The sequence below is a fragment of the Scomber scombrus genome, chromosome 3 (assembly GCF_963691925.1).
Source record: "Scomber scombrus chromosome 3, fScoSco1.1, whole genome shotgun sequence".
Taxonomy (NCBI): Eukaryota; Metazoa; Chordata; class Actinopteri; order Scombriformes; family Scombridae; genus Scomber; species Scomber scombrus.
Genome location: NC_084972.1, coordinates 16,851,310 through 16,870,759, shown reverse-complemented (window position 1 = coordinate 16,870,759; position 19,450 = coordinate 16,851,310). Strand labels below are relative to the sequence as shown.

The following is a 19,450-nucleotide window of genomic DNA, read 5'->3' as shown; positions in this document are numbered from 1 at the left end:
ACAGGGAAAATCTTTATTAATTGTTTATGTGCACAACCAGTTGTGAATTTAGTAAATCAGTTTAAACAGGGAAACTTTGTGCACCATGCTGTAAGGTGGATTGTGGTGAAGCTGCACTGATCCAGAGGACATACTGTGCAGTGTCGTGTTTGTCTCCATCTGAAATGTTTGTGTTCCTTTCCTTGGGGATCTAAAAGGAAATACATCTAAGACTATACTCTCAACAAATGCATGACAAAGACAAGAACCCACACTGATAAAACACTTGTCTCATGCAGGCAAGCCGTTTAAAACTCTGACCAGCTGTCCAAACAAAACACAACTGAATTCAATAACTGAGGAACTCATGATCCACACGTTCATTTAGAGAGTGTTTAGATTTATTATTAAATCTTAGCATTCATAAAATGAGGTATTTCTACTTTAATATTCCAAAAATATTCGGGATACTTCTTCCATCGCAGGGGCACATCTCTGATAACATATCTTTAGAGATTTTAGGTTTATTTAGAGTTAAGTGTGATTGTCTTCTTAACCAACATTAGGACACACTGTACGTAATTAGATTAAAAAAAACAAAAAAAACAATTCCAACAATTAAAATTCTAAGCATTTGGTGGTATTTCGAACAAAGAAATCACAATGCAGTCAGCTCTCACAAGCCAAACTGCATTTTTTATTATACTAATTATGTACTGTCTCATTGAAAGTGCTGCATTTGAACTTAAATCTTTGTCTTTTATATTTTGATATCAGAGTGAATTTATGTGGCGGCAGATTCTTTTCTGGGACTTTTTTTGGTCATACAAGTGTGTCATAGTCACATCAGGACTGTGATACAAACCATGGTTCCCCAGCTAGCCTAAATCAAGCAACAACAAAGCAGAGGGATGCAATTTAATCATTGGGTAATTAAAAATGTGATGAATTCAAAGAGAGGATGACAAACTGGGAGAATCCCCTTAATAGTGGCTTCAATGGAGCTGTTAATTAAGTTCAATCCAATTTGGTTCAGTCATGAGTGAAAAGCTGATGTGGGAGTAATAACATGTAAAAAGATGATAATCTGATCGTGCAAAATGTTAACTACAATTGGTATAATTGATCAAAGAAACTTAGTAGTTAGATAGCAAAGTTAGAACATGCACAATGTGATTTGTGGCAATTTTTTTTTTAAAGTTAACATTAGAAATAATTTGCTGTTTCTGTTTAATTTTATCAAAATGAATTGTCCAGCCACGATAAATACAAATATACACATTTTTCTGACACCTGAAATAATTTCAGCTTTTTTCCCCCTCACATTATTTACAATGCAGGCCTACTAAGTCAGAGTGATATTTTTTCAGTCCCAGTACTTGTTTTCTTCATTCTTTGCTGCCTTTAGCTACTCTTTTAGACACGGACCTTCCTCCCTATTTGGGCCTCAATATATCAGCTCTGTCCTGGATCAGCAAGGCTGCTGCTTCAGGGAATTCCTCCTGCAGAGAGGAATAATGCTCAAGACTGAAAGAAGTCCTATGTGTGTGTGTGGTCTGTCATAGGGTACTCTGGGGGACACATTTCAGACTTAGGACCAGTTGATTGGCGACAGCTTGTTAGAGTAAGTCTCCAGGAAATTCATGTAAGCCAATGAGATGTCCCCAAAAGTAGCCATGACCTGTATAGTGTGTGTGTGTGCGTGTGTACTACAGTGCAGGGTCTTTGATGACAAAAGAGGAGGATGGGCAGGTGGTCTGATTATGTGTTTATGTGTATAGGAGAGGGGACCCTTTGTGAACTTCTCCTGTGAAAACTCTCTTGATTATTGAAGTCTGCTGAGAATAACAAACAGCATTCCCCTGGTATGACAGATGTCTCCTCTTGATAAATTCTTTAGAAACTCCCTGATTATTTTTCCCGGCTACTGCGTTAACATTTACAGTTGCTGGCAATATGCTGCTTTGCTTTCAACTGATGTGTCTCCTTTTCTGTTGTTGTTACTGAAGTTCAAATTTGTTCATTCTGTAATATGAAATGGGATAATGTTTTCTTATACCGTGGTTTCAATATATCAAAACATTGCAGAAATTTAGACATGATAGCTAGTTCATTTTTGACCTTGGAAAAAGTTTTTTGACAAAACCCTTACCATTTACTAGCTTTTTCATGGGCGTTATTTCAAATGGGCTGCATCAGTGGATTGATTTTGCTCCGTTGTTGTAAAGATTGATCTGTTGACATGTGAGCTTAGTAGCTGGTATAATACACTGCCTGGCCAAAAAAAAAGTCGCCACCAAAAATAAAGGTCACACACTCTAATATTTTGTTGGACCGCCTTTAGCTTTGATTACGGCACGCATTCGCTGTGGCATTGTTTCAATTAGCTTTTGCAATGTCACAAGATTTATTTCCGTCCAGTGTTGCATTAATTTCTCACCAAGATCTTGTATTGATGATGGGAGAGTCGGACCATGGCGCAAAGCATTCTTCAGCACATCCCAAAGATTCTCAATGTGGTTAAGGTCTGGACTCTGTGGTGGCCAATCCATGTGTGAAAATGATGTCTCATGCTCCCAGAACCACTCTTTCACAATTTGAGCCCGATGAATCCTGGCATTGTTTTAATAATTAATAATTATTGTATTATTAATTGTATTAATAATTGTAATTACATAACCACATAATTTCCACAGCATGGCTACTTCTCGCTCATCCATGAGTGGGCCATGTTGCTTTGGATAATCACACAGTGACTGGCATCTCTTCCCTAAATGATGAATGCACTGGGAGATTGACCTTAATTGAGTTTGATTGCAGCATCTTCCAGCAGGGCTCATCAAAATAAACTGAATGGGTTTAGTGGTCTGTGACGAGATCTTTTCTTCCTTTTCTCCTAATTATCTATGTGGTGGGAGATGTCGGGCCATGTAGAGCGGACAGGAGGCCACAATTCAAGCTCCATACTTATGAGGGAAGGTCCTTGGCAAAGACTTCACTCAAAAAACAAAACAAAACAAAACAAACAAAAACAGAATAGGTTTAAATTTGATCCCATCTGAGGCAATCAAGTGAAATTTAGACAGGTGTTTTCTGTTAGGATTCTGAAAATAAAAGAGTTGTAGGAAACCAGAAAAGATACGTATAGTTTATGAATAATAGACTATTGTAATTTTATGTTTTTCCTAAACCTGCCTTTGAAAAGTCTAAATCCACTTAGGTATTTACCACAGTTATAAGCTCTTTAACTGTTCTGCATTCATTAACTGGCCTCCCAGAAGTCACAGGCCCCCATTGTTTTCAGAAATCAATTTTAAGCTGTTCAGAAAGTCTGCACTGTTTTGTTGATGTACTTTATGTTTGTCACTGTGGATATTGCACTTTTTAGAAAGATGCCTTGATTACTCTGCACCCCTTCATTCTTTTCGTGCCAGCAAGCAAAAACTAAAATGCTGCTTCACTGTAGTGTAGAGTGTCTGGGCTGAGCCTTAGAGATAGGGTGAGGAACTTGGAGATGTGGAGAGAGCTCTGAGAAGGGCCACTGCTCCTTCACGTCAAAATGAGCCAGCTGAGGTAATTTAGGCATCTGGTTAGGATGCTTTCTGGAAACCTCTTTCTGGGGGTGTTCCAGAAAGCACTGCATTGAAGGGATTACATATATATTCTGGTCTGGATATGCCTTGGGATCCCACAGGAGGAGCTGTAGGACAGTCTCAAAAATAACAAGTAGAGCTAAACTGTGTAGTTACTTGTGGATAATGCATTACATTTAATTCAAATTTTAGTCAGAATGAGCTACTAAACACAAAACAGCAGAATTTCAAATTTAATTGACATTGAAAAATACGACTGCAACACATTCCAACCATTTCAATCATTTTTTTGACAAAAAGACTGAGTGCTCTCATGACAGAGTGCTATGTTTGACATGCTGATGCAAACTTTACCTTATATTAAGCAATAATCAAAATATATATGATATGTCCTTTCCAGCATTTATATTGAAATGAATGAATACAGAAAATAAAGCTTGTGTGTGTCTTTTGATGGAAATTAATTACTGATTCATTTTCATTTTCATCAGCCAAAGGAAATATATATAAATAATGTATTAAAATTACAGCCAGTGAATGCTATAATGAGGGACATCTGACCACAAGATATAGTTTACAAATTAAAGTGGAACACGGCATCTCTGGTCAGAAACACTGACAGCGTAAGGGCAGGTATTTTCTCATTTCCAGGGTAAGCATTGAGTGTTCTTGTTGCAGACTTTTCTATTTGTTTTGTTATGTGTTACATTTTGTGTAGCTCAGTCCTCTGCTCAAAACAACATATGTAATAAGTATTTTGTGCAATGTGTCATCATTTCCAGAATATTGTTATTTGGATTAATTAGCTCATAATTAACCTTGTAAAGTTTTACAGTGCTCTGACATACAGTCTAGACAGTAAGTAACTGGAAAGTTAAACATTTTTCTTATTCAGGTTCTTCAATTTGAAATAAAATATTGAATAATGCTACCCTAAACTGCCAAGTCTCAGCTTTAATTTGAGCAGGTTTACATCAATATAGAAAGAACTGGATGCAGAGATATGGCCTTTTTTGACACATCGTCCCCAAAGTTAAGCAGTTCAAATGAAACATGTGGACAGGTACACATTAAGGTACAAAATCATTATAGTTAACATTTTTTGGAAAATCCTTTGCAGTCAATATCTGCCTGAATCAAATGCTTCTCTTACTGATCTTCAGGCCTTCACTGCCACCTCTCTGCCTGTAGTCTTTATTTTATGGTTTTCCATTCTTATATTTAAAATTTAAAATGCTGAAGGAACAAAATGTGTAATTGTCCAAATACATGCTGTCTGGACTGTATGTCATTAGTGTCCATTAAGTGCTGCCTGCCAAACTTCATTAGTCATTTCGTATCTCTACTTGTTAATCAGTTAAGATGTGATGCGGACCTTTGCTACACCCAGTTTCTATGGTTACACCTTGCATTGCACTCAGTTAGCAATCAGAAATACCTCTGGAACGCTGCATATGCATCACTGTTTTAAGCTGACAGACAGGTGGGCAAATTGAGACTCGTGCTCACACCACTGAAAGAAGAAAGAACAAGGGGGAGTTCAGCTGAATGAAAATGCTGTGCCTCCAGATCCAGTTGCCAGATGTCCTCTGCGTTTCACCCTCTCCTCTTCATTAGTTGACAGCTCTTAAATTAGTATACCAACATGTTATTTGAGAAGAGTAGCAGCAATCAGAGGACAGTGCTCTGAAATTAAACCAGAGATTAAAGCACATGCACTTGTGCGCATGAGATTCTCTCTATAGCTGAACTATAGCATACATCTGCTGTGGTCGTTTGGTGACCTCTGGGCTGCACAAGGCACTTTCTCAGCATCTCTGGCCCTTTCCTCAATGGGTAGCCATTCCCCACTGGGTCAACCTCAGAGCAGATGCTGAGCGTGTATTTCCTTGTGGTTAAATGTCCTCTGCTTTCCACAAGGTCAGGTTTGCTGCCACAACATCAAAGGAAGCTGTGGTTGCTGGTTAAGAGGACAGCCAGGTATTTGAGTTAAAATCAGCTCATAACATCAATTACATGGGGAAAATATGACAGGCCAGAGGATTACAAATACACCTATATTGCATATTTTTAAAGCAGGGTGCGTAATTAATGCCTAATTAATGCACTAAGTTAAGTCAGTTTTATATGGAAAATGTGTGTTTGGCTCTGACTACCCTGCATAGGTGTCCACAGGATCAGTGAACCAGGTCTAATTATACTTCAGGTGTGTGGCTTCCTCTGTGGACATGAGCAAGAGGAGAGAGAAAAGAGACAGTCCCCGGAGCGTTGTGACATCAAAACGCGCTGCAGCCAATGACCTAGAAATGGTGCTTGCGTATCCTATGTGCGTAAGCAACAGTGGTCTTTGGTGGCACATGGCTCAGGCAGTTGTTTACGTTGTTGATTGCGTGTCAGAAAAAGACATTGCAATTGGATCCATTATCTTTAAAGGTACGCATGAGATATATTGTGCATTTTTGGATCCAATGAAAGGGAAAGCCATTGCGTGATTAAAATACATGCATTGTGTGTTTTTGCGTGTGTTCTCCTCGTCTCATTGTCTCACTGGCGCTCAAGCACAAAGATACAGCCATCATGATTACATACAGCACCATCACCACCGTGTGAAACGACAGGGACATTTCTATCACACGGACTTGACCCTTTAACCGACTGATGATAGCTATCAATTGTTGGTCATCATAAAAAAAACGATTATAAAAGTGCGCGTGCCGAATAGGGGGCTCGCTCTCCTCTCTCTCTCGTGCCCCCGCGCGCTCTAGCTTTGCAACATACACAACAATAATTTGATTGGAGTCTGTGCGTGTGGTAGGCGGAACCTGGACTGTCTTCACATCCCACTTTTTGAGAAGATTACGAGGACAATTTACTGCGAAACACACGACATTAACGCGGTTTGGAGGGAGGACGGACGGACTTAGTGGGACAGAGAGGCAGGACGACACCGCCACGGGGTCGAGGCAGAGCCGATCAGCGAGCGGAGGCAAGATCTGTGTGGAGATATTTGGAGTTGGAAGAGGACATTGAGACTTCACTGGTAAAGCAATGAACAGCTTCATTTTGACGTTCATGTTTAAACCTTGTCACGTATTCAAACTTGTAAACGGACACATGTTCACAGGTGATATGTGGATGCAAAAGTGTTTTTTTGTATTAAGGTGTGAAACAAAAGGACGCTCCCCGTGCATCATGTATGTACAGCATCAACCTGCTCGCTGTATCCGTGCGCGACGTTTACACAAAGGGAGTTAACTGCAAAGTTAAAGTCAAGTCGAGCACTGTGGTCCTCGTCGCCAGATCGTCAGCTGTAAAGAGAAATGATAGCCTAGTAAAAACGTGCTGCTATTTCTTTTCGGTTCACCCAGATCAGACAGCCATTGCAGATTGGCTGAGGATATTGTCATCTGCAGGGATGTTTTTGTAAAAAAAAAAAAAAAAAATTAAAAAAGGGAAAATGTTTATACAACAGCTGTGGGGATGAAACCTGATTAGAACAGTTATATCTTCTCACTGCCATGCTTCAGTGGAGTAGACTGGTGAGATCAACTTGGGGACTTGGGCATGAGGAGGGTGGGGGGGCTGCTGGCTGTCCTCCATGACCCTGTGGATTCTTACAGTTGTCTTTGGAAACCATTGCTTCTGAGTGTGACTTTCATATTTTATTTACAGTGAATCCTTTGATGATTGTCCCTGTGTCAGTAATGCATGTTGATGACTGTTCATGGCCAAACTTGCTTGCAGAGGCTGGCATTGCACAGTAGAAAGCTACATTTTTGGATTGTCGGTCATATTTTATGCCATGTCACAGCCTGGCTACAGGTACCAGCTGGTCCTCATGTTTGGCCATCTTGACATGTTTGAGGGACATACCCAGGCTTTCGGTCAGATGGCAAATCTAGCAAGGTTGGATGGATGAGGGCAGAGCAGGTTCCAAATCATTGAGACATCATAATCAGATATGTATATTCATATCTGATGTTTTTTGCAGGAGAAAATGCATTTGATCATTTATGCATTTCTTTTGTTTATGTAAACACTATATTTTTCCTGACATGTGCATAATTAACCACCTTTCTCCTATCATAGAATGATATTTAGCTCATTTATTTATCAAGCTAGGCTGTGTCCAAAAAATACCATAGATTGGATAAAACTCTGACAGCAGCACAGTACCTGCAGCAGGATAAGTCACCAGTCATTCACTCCTCCACGATGAGTCACCTCAACAGCTTGTGGGCAGCAGGTGATACTGTGACTGCTAGACTTGACAGGCTGAAGCAGGCGAGAGCTCATGTCTGGTCCGCTTGGACTCTGCTGTTATAATTGACTGACTCTTCTCTCTGGCTCTGGCCCATGTGCTGCTGCCTTTCTCTGACCCCAGAATGAAATCCCAGTGTGAACAGACTGATGCAGCTGCAGCTGACGTTGTGCGGGCTGAGCTTTTGATCTGGTGTGTGATTAAAGCCTGTATTTGTGTGCATGTATGTGAGAGAGAAAGGATGATGCACACAGCTGAATATTGGAATGGAAATTGAGAAGATATTGTAATATTAATATTATTGCCTGTTGGATTGATTACAAATATGTAACGATTGACAAGAAAAGTGGGAGAGTGGGGAGTGCCAGGCAACAAAGGTCATGGCTTCGATTCACAGTAAATAAATGGTTTACCACTAGAATAGGTAAAAATGATGAAATCATGACTCATTTCAGTCCATAGCTATCACATCTAGCCTAGAGCAAAGTAGCTATCAATACGTTTTTTCTGCTTTTAAGGTTAATGTATAAGATATGTTGATGGCTTCTTCCCCTGCTTCTTTCTTTCTTCATTATTAGATGATACATAAACACAACAATTCACTAAGTTCCGATGTTTTGATCAAAGCTCTGTGTCTATTTGAAATATCTTCTTATCTTGCAGCAGCTTTGGTTTACTTTTGCACGGATGAAACGAAAACACGAAGGGATTGTTCCATCTCAGGGTGCATTGTAGATCAGTGTAAGAAGAAAGGAACACCCTACTGTGACTTTGTCGACTGTATTAAACTTAAAAGAACATAGAAGTGCATCTGTCTAGCCTTGAGATATTTGATTTTGGTCTTTTAAAAAGTTGAACTGAAGAATCTGCTCAACCTTTTCTTTACTCTGGTCACTCAAAAAGGTAATATTGTATTGGCAAAGTCTAAACATGTATAAACGCTCTACTTTTTGCTTTGTTAAGACTGAAAAAGATGGGATGCACAGAATCTAGGCCTTGTCTGATTATGGTGTGCTTTGTGTATCTGGTTGCTAAGTATTCTGTATCAAGTTAATTACTGTTGATAAATGAACATAAGAGCATTTTGAAAAACACACATTAGAGACCATTAGTTTAATTCTAGTTTAAATCAGGTAGTTTGCAGGTGTAACGTGTGTCTATACCTTGGAGGGCATTTTCTGAATTTTAGACTGGTTTGAAGGATATCACTCCTGAATCACAGCTTACATGAGGTCATAACACTTAGGATAAATGCTAGTCTATTGGTTAGATGAGCTCTGACTAGGAAAAAATTATTATACCCTTACACTATGCTTTCTAGCAAACAGCAGTAGATTTAGGAGAGTAACAAATCCAGGTCTTGGGGGAGCAGCTGCTTGTGTGATTGAAACTTTTTCCCACTTTTTTTCCTTTAGTGTTCATAATATCATTGTTATTTGTCAGGTACTGTTTATATCAACTGGAATACATGACCTGTATGATCTGACTGTGACTGCATGAAAAGTATTCACATTATGCCTTTTATATCATACGTTGATTTCCACTGGGCAATTCTTTTTCTTTAATATCTCATCACCTTATCACCCCAAAGTCATTACTCCAGAGTCTTATATTAGAGCTTTATTTTTATCCATTGTCACTCTTGTCACTCGTGCAATTCTTAGTTCTATATGGGATTTGATACTTAAGCCTCACATTGATCTGCTTACAGTGGGCGCCTTATGTAGGATGTCTCTGTCAGTGGATTGGGATTTGGGCTTCTATAGTGCTGTGGCATGTGACAGAGTCAGCAGTGCAACCATCCACCATGGTGGTCACACACTGCGTGAGTTGTACTTCCAGCTGGATGAATGCATTCGCCCCCATGATGCACTCTCTTCCTTTATCCCTTTTGCCATGTGATGAGGAAGAAACACGAGAAAGACAGTTGGCAGATGCCAGGAAAGGGTGGCACTTTGTTTTGGGGCCACATGATGAGAAAAAACAGAGCTGGCATTGAACAATGTGATAGTGAGGGAGGACTGCCTGGATGGAGGACCAGTTAGTGGACTGCATTCTCTCCTATTGTTCAAACTAACCTGCATACGGTGTCCTCAGGAGGCAGTGTCCTTGGCTGGGTCACTGCTGTTTTTTTATGTTCAAGCTGCTTTTGGAGCCACAGTGCAAGCTAACATTAGCTGCCATGCTGGAGGAAACAAAAAGTTATGCTCCATCTCTTGTCTTTCTCTATCCCTCTGGTTTTTCAAACCGATACGTTGGTAATGAATACTTTTTATTTTCCACCATAATCAAACAGCCTTGCCTTAGTATTGGAGAAGAGTTGCATGATCAGTTAATTATAATTAATGAATTAGTTCATTTGATTTCAATGGGCTTTCAGTATTTTTAAGTGAGAGAAAAAAATGGCAAGGTCTCTCACCCCAACTAAGTAAACACAATCTTTATGTGACTCGATCCATAGTTCAGTATGCTCCAAGCACTCATCAAGTGACAGATAGAGTGTAATATATTGTTTGATGAGCTAACTACACTGCTAAGCTTGTGCTATTAGCTCCACATAAGTAGCATATTTAGAGATTTATTGGCAAAATTGTCATAAGTCTAGGATGCTATTGCAACTAATGTTGAATCATATCAGACTGCTACCATCCTTGCAGAAGGAGTTTACATGAGTGACTTCCTTGAGTTTTTTAGCTTCAATGGCATGTTTTAAGAAATTACCCAACATTTTTGGAAACAGACTTATTTGATTATTTGCTGAGAGATAGGTGAGAGGATCAATATCACTCTCATGTCTGCATGGTAGATATGAAGCTACCACTAGCAGTTGGTTAGCAGCTTTTCGTTATTGCACTTTGATTTTTGTACAGATTAAACCAATGAGATATAAAGTATCAAATAGTTATCTTGCCCTTGCAACCCTGCTGTCATCATACTGACCCTCTTGTGTCACAATTTGCCATGTTAAACTGGATAGTACAATTTGGAATATTTGGCCCAATAACATCATGTTTTTTAAACAGTGGACAAAGATAAAGTGACTGTATGTGTGTTTCAGATTGGTGTCAACTCTGTGCTATTCTTTTAACTGTAGTGATAAAAACTCTTTAAATTACATTTCCACCTGAAGATTAGTTTAATCATTTTCATCTTCCTAACCTGCTTTACTCAATCAGGCACATAGACTGACTAAAAACATTCTCATTCTTTTGCAACGACAGCCTAGGGTGATTGGGGATGGATGGGTGTTTGAAGGCAGCACACCAAGTGGTTCCACAGTGGTTTGGTTTGTCCCTCGAAGACACCTCCAGATTATAAGATAGAGAATGACTGCTGGTTTGCAAGCAAAAGGAAGTGGCATGTGGCTTTGATTGTCTTAGGGACATGTTGGCCAGCTGAACTTGTTGCACTGTTTGCACAAAACATTCAACTTACATCTATATAATTATACTGAAAACATCCTGTTTTGAAGAGTATGCAGATATGTTTTCTCTCAGCATGACTTGTAAGCGTCTTCGTCTGGCATTATTTGCTTCCAGTGCTGTATTTGACAGCAGTCTGAGAACAGGCTACATTTCAATTAGTTTGGAGAATAGCATTACCATGTCAGTATTAGGTTGCTCACTAACTTCTCGAAAAATCCGTCTCTATAAATCCATCATGTTCACCATGTTTATGTTAATAGTGTATTGTTACATGGATGGATATCTGTCTTTAAATATGCACCTTCCATGCTTTGAGTTTTTAAGCAGGATAGTAGAATGAGTGTCACCATGTCCTGCATGTGATGAAAGCAGCTCATGCGCCAGGGAGCCAGAGGGCTGACATAGCATTTAAATCATGTGAATAATTTGTTTTGCATAAACAACATGTTGCTGAAACAAATGTGTGTATAGAAAATTATTAAATAATTAAGTATCTGAAGCAGCGTATCACCCTATGAACAAAATGGACTTGGTTAGGACACACTTTTACAGCTTTTAGGTTTTTTTTAGCTCCTCCTACTGAGTTCAACAAATGACTTCAATTTAATATGCTGTTAGTGCCTTATTATAGTTTAATTCTGCACCTGGAAAAGTGTGTCTGTTATACTGTGTATCCAACATTCGCACCAGTTATCTGAGAGAAGTGGAGATGGATTTAATGGATGATTGTGCAAATAAGCCTAGTTGATAACACATTCCTCCGGATTTAATAACCTTCACATCATTTCAATAGAAATGTCTCCAACTTTAGAGAGAATGTGCAAAAACAGATGTATCATAAAAAAGGATGTTTGCACCATAGGAGCTGCACAGCATTAGATACTAAATTAAAGATAAGTAAATGAAAAAATAAGTCAGTAAACCAACACCATTTCAAAGCATGAAACAATTTGGAAGATGGGGAGTTGTGGTTTTATGAGACTTGATCTTGGCATGCACTTAGTTTCTAAGGCTTTATTGTGATTTCACTCTTTTTTAAAAGACATTTTCAGTGAGCATATTGCTTGAGTTACATTTGGATTTCACAGAGACGTCAGCCTTCCGTGACTGTGGTTGTGTTCTACCAGTTGTGGTGGATTGCAATTTCTTTCTTGGGTATGTTTTACCACATCATTCCACCTCTTTCATTTCTTTAGGATTTTAACAACCCCTATTAGTAAATGTTAAGAAACCTCTTTAACTGTAATTAAAAATGAGCTTAGTCTTATTTAGTAAGTCAGATGCTAATTATATTGCAGGCAGAAATTGAAGTGAAGCACAGCTCCCTACTTTTAGATGTATGTGAATGTGACCCTAAATATTGTATTGACTACTTTAGTCATACGTCTTACCACTTACCCTTTCTCTTGTTGTTTCCTTGTTCCCAAAGCAGTTTGTACCTATATCACCCATCTTCCCTCAGTTTTAAAGCTCACTGAGTGCACTTTTATGCAAGGTCATGTTGCTGCGCTACTGTCCCCTCCTGTCTTTGGGGTGTCCGATGTTGGAGTTGAGCCAGAGTGACAGAAAGAGTTGTATGATTCTATAAATACATTTTCAGCGAGTCATCAGGCTGATGTTCCCATGCAGGCGTGTCACAAGACACTAAAGACAATTCTTGCTGCCTCGTGCCTCATTCCTTACTTGGTCCAGCCCCATTTTATGTGCACACATCCCTGTCATCCCTGAGCCACGGGAGGCCAATCAGGACAGGAAACAAAAACAGTAGACTTGTTCATCATGAAGGAAAACATAATTTGAGTCAAGTGACTCAATAGTCAAGTTGAATAGTCAAGTGACTACCCAATTTCAGCTATAGTGGTCTTAAAGAGGTGGCATAATTGAAAACAAAATAGTCTTAGTGTGAATTTTGCAATTATAGTAGAGCCCTGCTACCCAACCCGAACTTAACAGGTCACAATAAAGTTTTGTTGTGTAAAGCTTGATTTTCTCTGACTCTGCTATCCGCCTGTATCCTTGCCCGTCATGTGGTGCATGTACGTTTGTGATGCCTAGTGTGAAGAGGCAAAGTGACAGAGTGTAGCCAATGTGATTTATAAGCCTTGCGAGCTGATGAAATAAAGTAAAAACTGAAATCTTAACAGAACCTGCCTGTACCAGTATTCTGTGAGATTCATGCAGAAGTCTATGTTAGTCATGTTTTCAAGTGCTATTAAAGCATGAAGCTGGTTCTTTCCCCCTGTTTCACCAATGTGTTGAATGATTATTTAATGATTATTTTATTATTTAACCACCTTTTGTTGTGAGGACATGTACAAGTAAAAGGTGCAGGAAGAGCCATGCTGCCTCCCAATCACAGTAGCACTTGTTAAGAGATGCTACACACAGCCAGTTTCATTGGAGCTAGCTGGGCATGAAGTGCTGCAAAACAAAAACATTGTGGTCAAACTGAACAATCATTAGTGGAACAAATGTCACCACTGTGTTTCAAAGACAGTACAGTTTGTTACAAAGAAAACACCCCCATTAGAGATCTTTTGAGAGGGTCTTTTTTATGCATTCTTCTTAGACAGTCCCTGTGCACCTGTCTTACAGAAACCAGTGTTACTAGTTCAGCTCGGAGGACTTCTCACTTTGGTGAATAAGGTTGTAGCTCGTTATCTACCTTACTGCAATAGGAAAGAGACACCATTTGTTATTTATCAATGTTTCGCATATAATTATAGAGTTATTGATCCGGGAAGTTTGAATCTTCGAATATATTTTCAGCTTTACTGAGGTAATGTTTGGTGCCCCGTCTAACACCAAAGCACAGCGTGTGATGCATGTGCATGTAGGGGTGTTGCTGCTTTGTAGAGAAATGTAGGTTACCAAATTATCGGAGGATATTGAAGTGCAAATTATTGCAATCTTTCTGGTCTGAATATATGGCATAATCCTGATTAAAGACTCAAAGACTTGATTTGCTGTTACATATAATATCTTTCACCTTACAGTGGGTATTTAAATGCAATACAACATCCTGCATCATCTTATATTCTCTGACCGTACATATCACTCAGCAGTTTAGGAACCCTGGAGATGAGGAGCATCTCAGAGGCTGACATACAAATCTCTTAGTCAGAAGTTAATCTCCTATTCTCCCTGCAGGGTAATCACAGTGGTACTCAGGGCCTCCAGCAGAGAGGGTGGATGAGAGTGAGAGAGAGAGAGAGAGAGAGAGAGAGAGAGAGAGAGAGAGAGAGAGAGAGAGAGATGGCAGGACAACAATGTAAGGGAAGAAAAACAGAGGATGGAGGACCGGGAGGCAAGTGGTGCATAATGAAAGACTTCAACACAGTTAAAGCAGAATTCTCCTCATTAGGCAAATGCTGTACTAAAATACAAAATATTTATTTTCCCCCAAACGAATTGCAGAAATAAAAATCTCAGAGCTAGTTAACAGCGACAGAACACAATCTTACTATAGCCATAGTTTCTGTATTGTTTCTCCAATTCCCATCTCTTTAAAGGCCCTGCCCTTTGTAAACACACACAGGTGATTTCAATTACTTTGTTTGATTAGACCTCTTCTTCTCTTGTCAGCTTCATTAGACTGTACAAATGATGCATTGTCATTGTTACGTTTTGTTTGGTGACCTCACATACTTTCCTGCCCTGCTCCCCACAGCACAGTGTAATGCTACACCAGTGTCTGTTACACATTTTTTATAATACCTTTATTTTTTGCCTGATGTTTCTCCATTCAGCAACGACATGATGTTTTTCCGTAATTACACTGAATGTGTCGGTGTGTGTGTGTGTGTGTTTATGTGTGTGTCATCATGTGTATGTGCATGTTCACCCTGGCATGAAGAAACACAATACAGACAGATGGTTTTTCGACGCGTTTTCCAAATGTTTACTGTTTATTTCAGGCAGCTGCTGTGTTCAGCGGCACATAGAGCAGCAGTTAAACACAGCTTTGTGTGTGACATGACATGGGGTTATAGTGGGCTATTCATTCTTCTGCAGCTATTTTTATATAGGTGCATGGGTTTATGGAGCGACCTGAGCGGTTTGATCCTGATTTCCTGGTCAAGTGAGATGTGCCCTAATCTGATCTATTCTATCATCCAGACTGTCTGAGGTCCCAAGTCTTAACCCACTGTTTTACAATGAAATGTTCTCTGATAGATCTATTAGCTGCTCATCATTGAAATTGTGGCCATGTGTAATCTCTTAATCTGGAGGAAATCTCTTCCTGTTCTGAATTTGCATTAGATGCTGTCTGTCATTTTTCCAGTAAAGCGACTATTAAAAACACAGACAGTTTAGCAGCCGTACTACCGCTAAAAAGTCCTGGTGTGAGTTTTAATTTTCGTTTTTGTTTTCCATAATTATCTTTGAGATAACTAAGTCATCTTTAAAATCATGATGATGCGTAGGTGATTTTATGGAAAATCCAATTTAAGATATGGTCATCCAGGCTTTTTGATGGCATTTCAAATGTTTTAGTTTTCACTGCACCCACAGACCAGGATGTGAGAAAAAAGAGTGAAAAACAGTCAACGATTATCCACATGCACTTCAGAAGATTAAGAGTCTGAAAATTACACTAGAAACTCAATTAAGCAAGCTTATACGGTCACAGGCCTATGAGAATGTCATCAAGTAGTAGCATAGGAGGCAGTGTTACAGTTTGAGATTACTCATTGCATAAATCACACGCGCACACACACACACACACACACACACACACACACACACACACACACACACACACACACACACACAACTGGCACACATTTTATTATTCACCGAATGAACTGCAAACACAAATGCACACATGCATAGCAATAAGTGAGGGCGAATCAGCATGCACAGGCTGATTTGGTATCGGTTTGGGAATAACAATCATTGAAACTGCCTGGCACTGTTTGCATCCTCGTGGGATGACGTCTCTCAGCAGAGTTGCTTACGTCAGAGCAGGAGAACTGTGGTGCATGCACTAGCTGTGGATTGGCAATCTGAAGTGATGTTTTGGATGACGGCTTAAATAAACACAGCCTCTGCTGTTGCTGTGAAAAGACTCATTTACTCCCATATAAAACAATACCCGTGTGACATTAACCCTTGGATTTGAAAGTCTGGATATCAATTACGAAATACTGATTCTTTCTTTTTCCCATCTGTCTCATATTCCCCCTTTCCAAACTTTTCATTGCCTTTTTTTCATATGAGGCTTTGTAAGACTGTGCTTAATCCTGGTAGTAGTAGTACTTGTCTGTTACAGGGGCCCTTACTGAGTCAACCAGACATTAGAGCAAGATCCATTCTCATCCTGTCAGTCTCTCTATGTTCTGCAATGTTGCATGCTGCATTTGGAAAATTAAACACACCGGAGAGAGGAACCCTGGCATTTTTTAACAATGTTTTGGGGAATTACTTGTCCTGGAAACAAGTCATTTTAAAATCAGGGTAAATTGTAATTGCCTGTGCAGACATTTGCGCATGTTGGGAGGATGACATAGTGTCTACAGAGCACGGAGCATGTCAGATTTGCTGCCTGAGTTTTCCTTGTGAACTCACAACCCTTCCTCTGTTTCATGCCACAATGGTACCACGGTAACTGGGATTTAAGCCTGTGGGGCTGAACCTCAATTGTTTTTGTGCTGATTCTCATTTTCCTTCATTTTCTTGGTTTGGTCTTGGTTTTCTTCGTTTTCATTTGCTAAAAACAAATATCATGAAATTGACTTGTTGATATATGCATATGGTAATTTTGACAGTGATTGTGAGTGAACCTTGTGAGTGCCAGAATCTGGGCCCAAAGATCCCTACAACTTGTCCATGGCATTAATAGACTCAATTAAATATTTCTTGTTTAAGTATATATATGTTTATTTAGCAGATAATACCTGATATCAGAGCAGTATTCATGTAAGAACTTTGTCCTACTTTTAATGGAGCATTTTCTGTACAGCATTGCAGATTTCTCAGCCCTTCATTTTGCAGAAATGTTGAAGACAAGAGAGCAAGCTTTCTAAAAATAAGAGGTTTGGATTGAATGAGTGTGTTTGCACTCAACTATTTTCAAGGATTCTGTGTATTTCCTCTGGTATTGAACACAATAATTGTAGGAGCTACAATTCTGACCAATCAGGTCTGCTGTTTCAAGCCCCACTGCTTCAGGCCTTTGAAGGGGCGCCCTTGTAGCTGGACAGCCCATTGAGTATTGTCTGTGAATGGCTCCCCCCAACCTCCTCACGATTTGTAGACTATCTGAGTGGCAGTGTAGTTCTGTGCAGTGATTTGTCCCATGAGTGGGGCGCTGCCTCTTCCACTGCTACCGTCAGCAACTCTGCTACAACTGTGCATGGATACAGGATACTGGCATTTGCTGAATTCAAGGTGGCATCTTTTCAATTAGAGCCCAATGAAATACCTTTTCAGCCTCTCGAGTGGCCTTGCGAACTACAGCCAAGGGGGCCCAGGCAGTATAATGATGCCTGGCATAATAGTACCACTGTTCTCCGACCCGTTCCCAGGAAACCGCATAACATGTGCCATTGTGCACTGTGCTTTGCTGCCCAACCACGTTGCCTGGCTTTAGCCAGAGACACCGAGAGGCCTGGCTGTGCAGTGAAGCTCACAGCAACGTGGTTGGTAAGACAGGTCCAGAGAACTGCTAAATGAAGACTACGGTTAATTCACCTCACTCTGTGTTTGATGTGTTAAAATAATATTACAAAAAGCTACATTTAAAAGGGCAGGCTGTGAAGCGGAAGGAGCCTGAAGGGAATGAGGGCAGCTGAGTGGTTGCCAGGAATGGTAGTACAGAAAACCCTGAGCATTGTTGCTACACTGAACCCTCCTCAATAAAAGAGGAAACCAAGAGAAAAGTGACAAGCAGAAAAATGGAGGCACAAAGATGGTTAGAACTGGTTTGTAGCTGGTCCTAGCTGGTTCTTCTCTTTTTATCTCAATGCTGGGTGTTCAACCATTTGTGTGTGTTCCTCCTCTATGGCCCCCAACGTACTCTCCTTTTTAGCCCCCGCTGCTGTTTATGCAGCAGAGCAGAAGAGATCATTCAGGGCCAGCCAGATAAGGGGCTTTGGTCAACAGATACACACAACAGGATACCCAGGAAATAGAGGCCTGACGCAAAGCCCAGTGTGTCACAGTTAACTGAAAGCTCTCTTTCCTCTGTGCGTAGACCTGTCGAGTTGATGTGTCAATTATGCATGGGATTTGCCAAAACATCTATTCATTGTCAACTCTATATTTGGACTACAATAATGGGAGTCAGTGTTTCAAGTGTTTGCGAGCTTGAAAAAATGTCTAGCCGTTAGTCTGAGCTCATCAAGCATTGATGTCATTCATTCAAATTTTCAGATTCAGGGTTTAACAAAAAAAAAAAAAAGCTTGAGAAAAATGATACAGAATTTTAATCTAAACCCCCAAAGCTTTGTCACATTATCTCAAGGAGACAACTGGGTCAGAATTTGCATTTGTGAATAGTCCCATTTAAGTGAGAACATAGGTGTACAAGGAATTTTGTGTTGTCACTATCTTGATCGCTTCGTCACTGTTGTCATCCTCTCTGTTGGCATTCACACAAAGTGATTTGGAGTTCAGTCACATCCTTGTTGAGCCATAAGGAAGATACAGCTTCACTTGAATGCCCTCAGGGTGGCCTCCTTTATATCCCCATGTGTCCTTTATGGTTGGTAGCAGGCTGTGAGCATAGTAGCACAACAACACTGCTCTGCAATTTCCAGACAGGTTGGACCTCAAGTTAAAAAAAAAAAGAAAATAAATCATATTATCTTCACTCCTCAAACTACAGTTAACTTAGCTGGTTATTAGGAGTAGGAGAATCTTTCTGCAGACCTAATATTAAAATGTTACGTGTTTACACAGTCAGGTATAAGACAGAGAATAAAGAAATTACAGGCTCTCAACACCCACAAAAGTGTTTTTCAATTAATCAAAATTTCAATTTCAATTAATTAGACTAATTAATTAGGTTAATTAGACTGAAGTTTGAAATTTGGGTGGAGCTATGCTTGGAATTTATGTGAGGTCACTAAACTTAATGTACCAATAACAGTGATAAAGGTGTACAGTAATTTGTCTCATCGCAATAAAGCTAACAGTAGAGTGAGGGAGATCAATCAAACCGTCTCTTCATGTTCAAACAGTCCTGA

General features: G+C 39.7%; 1 protein-coding gene across 1 annotated transcript in view; it reads left to right on the top strand.

Moving 5' to 3' along the window:
• Nucleotides 1-6,504: 6,504 nt before the first annotated feature.
• LOC134005203 (sodium-coupled neutral amino acid transporter 3-like) overlaps nt 6,505-19,450 on the top strand; it is a 34,110-nt gene continuing 21,164 nt past the window's right edge. The window contains exon 1 of the mRNA XM_062444265.1: nt 6,505-6,612. The gene's annotated coding sequence lies outside the window, so the exon portion shown is untranslated. The remainder of the gene's footprint in view (nt 6,613-19,450) is intronic.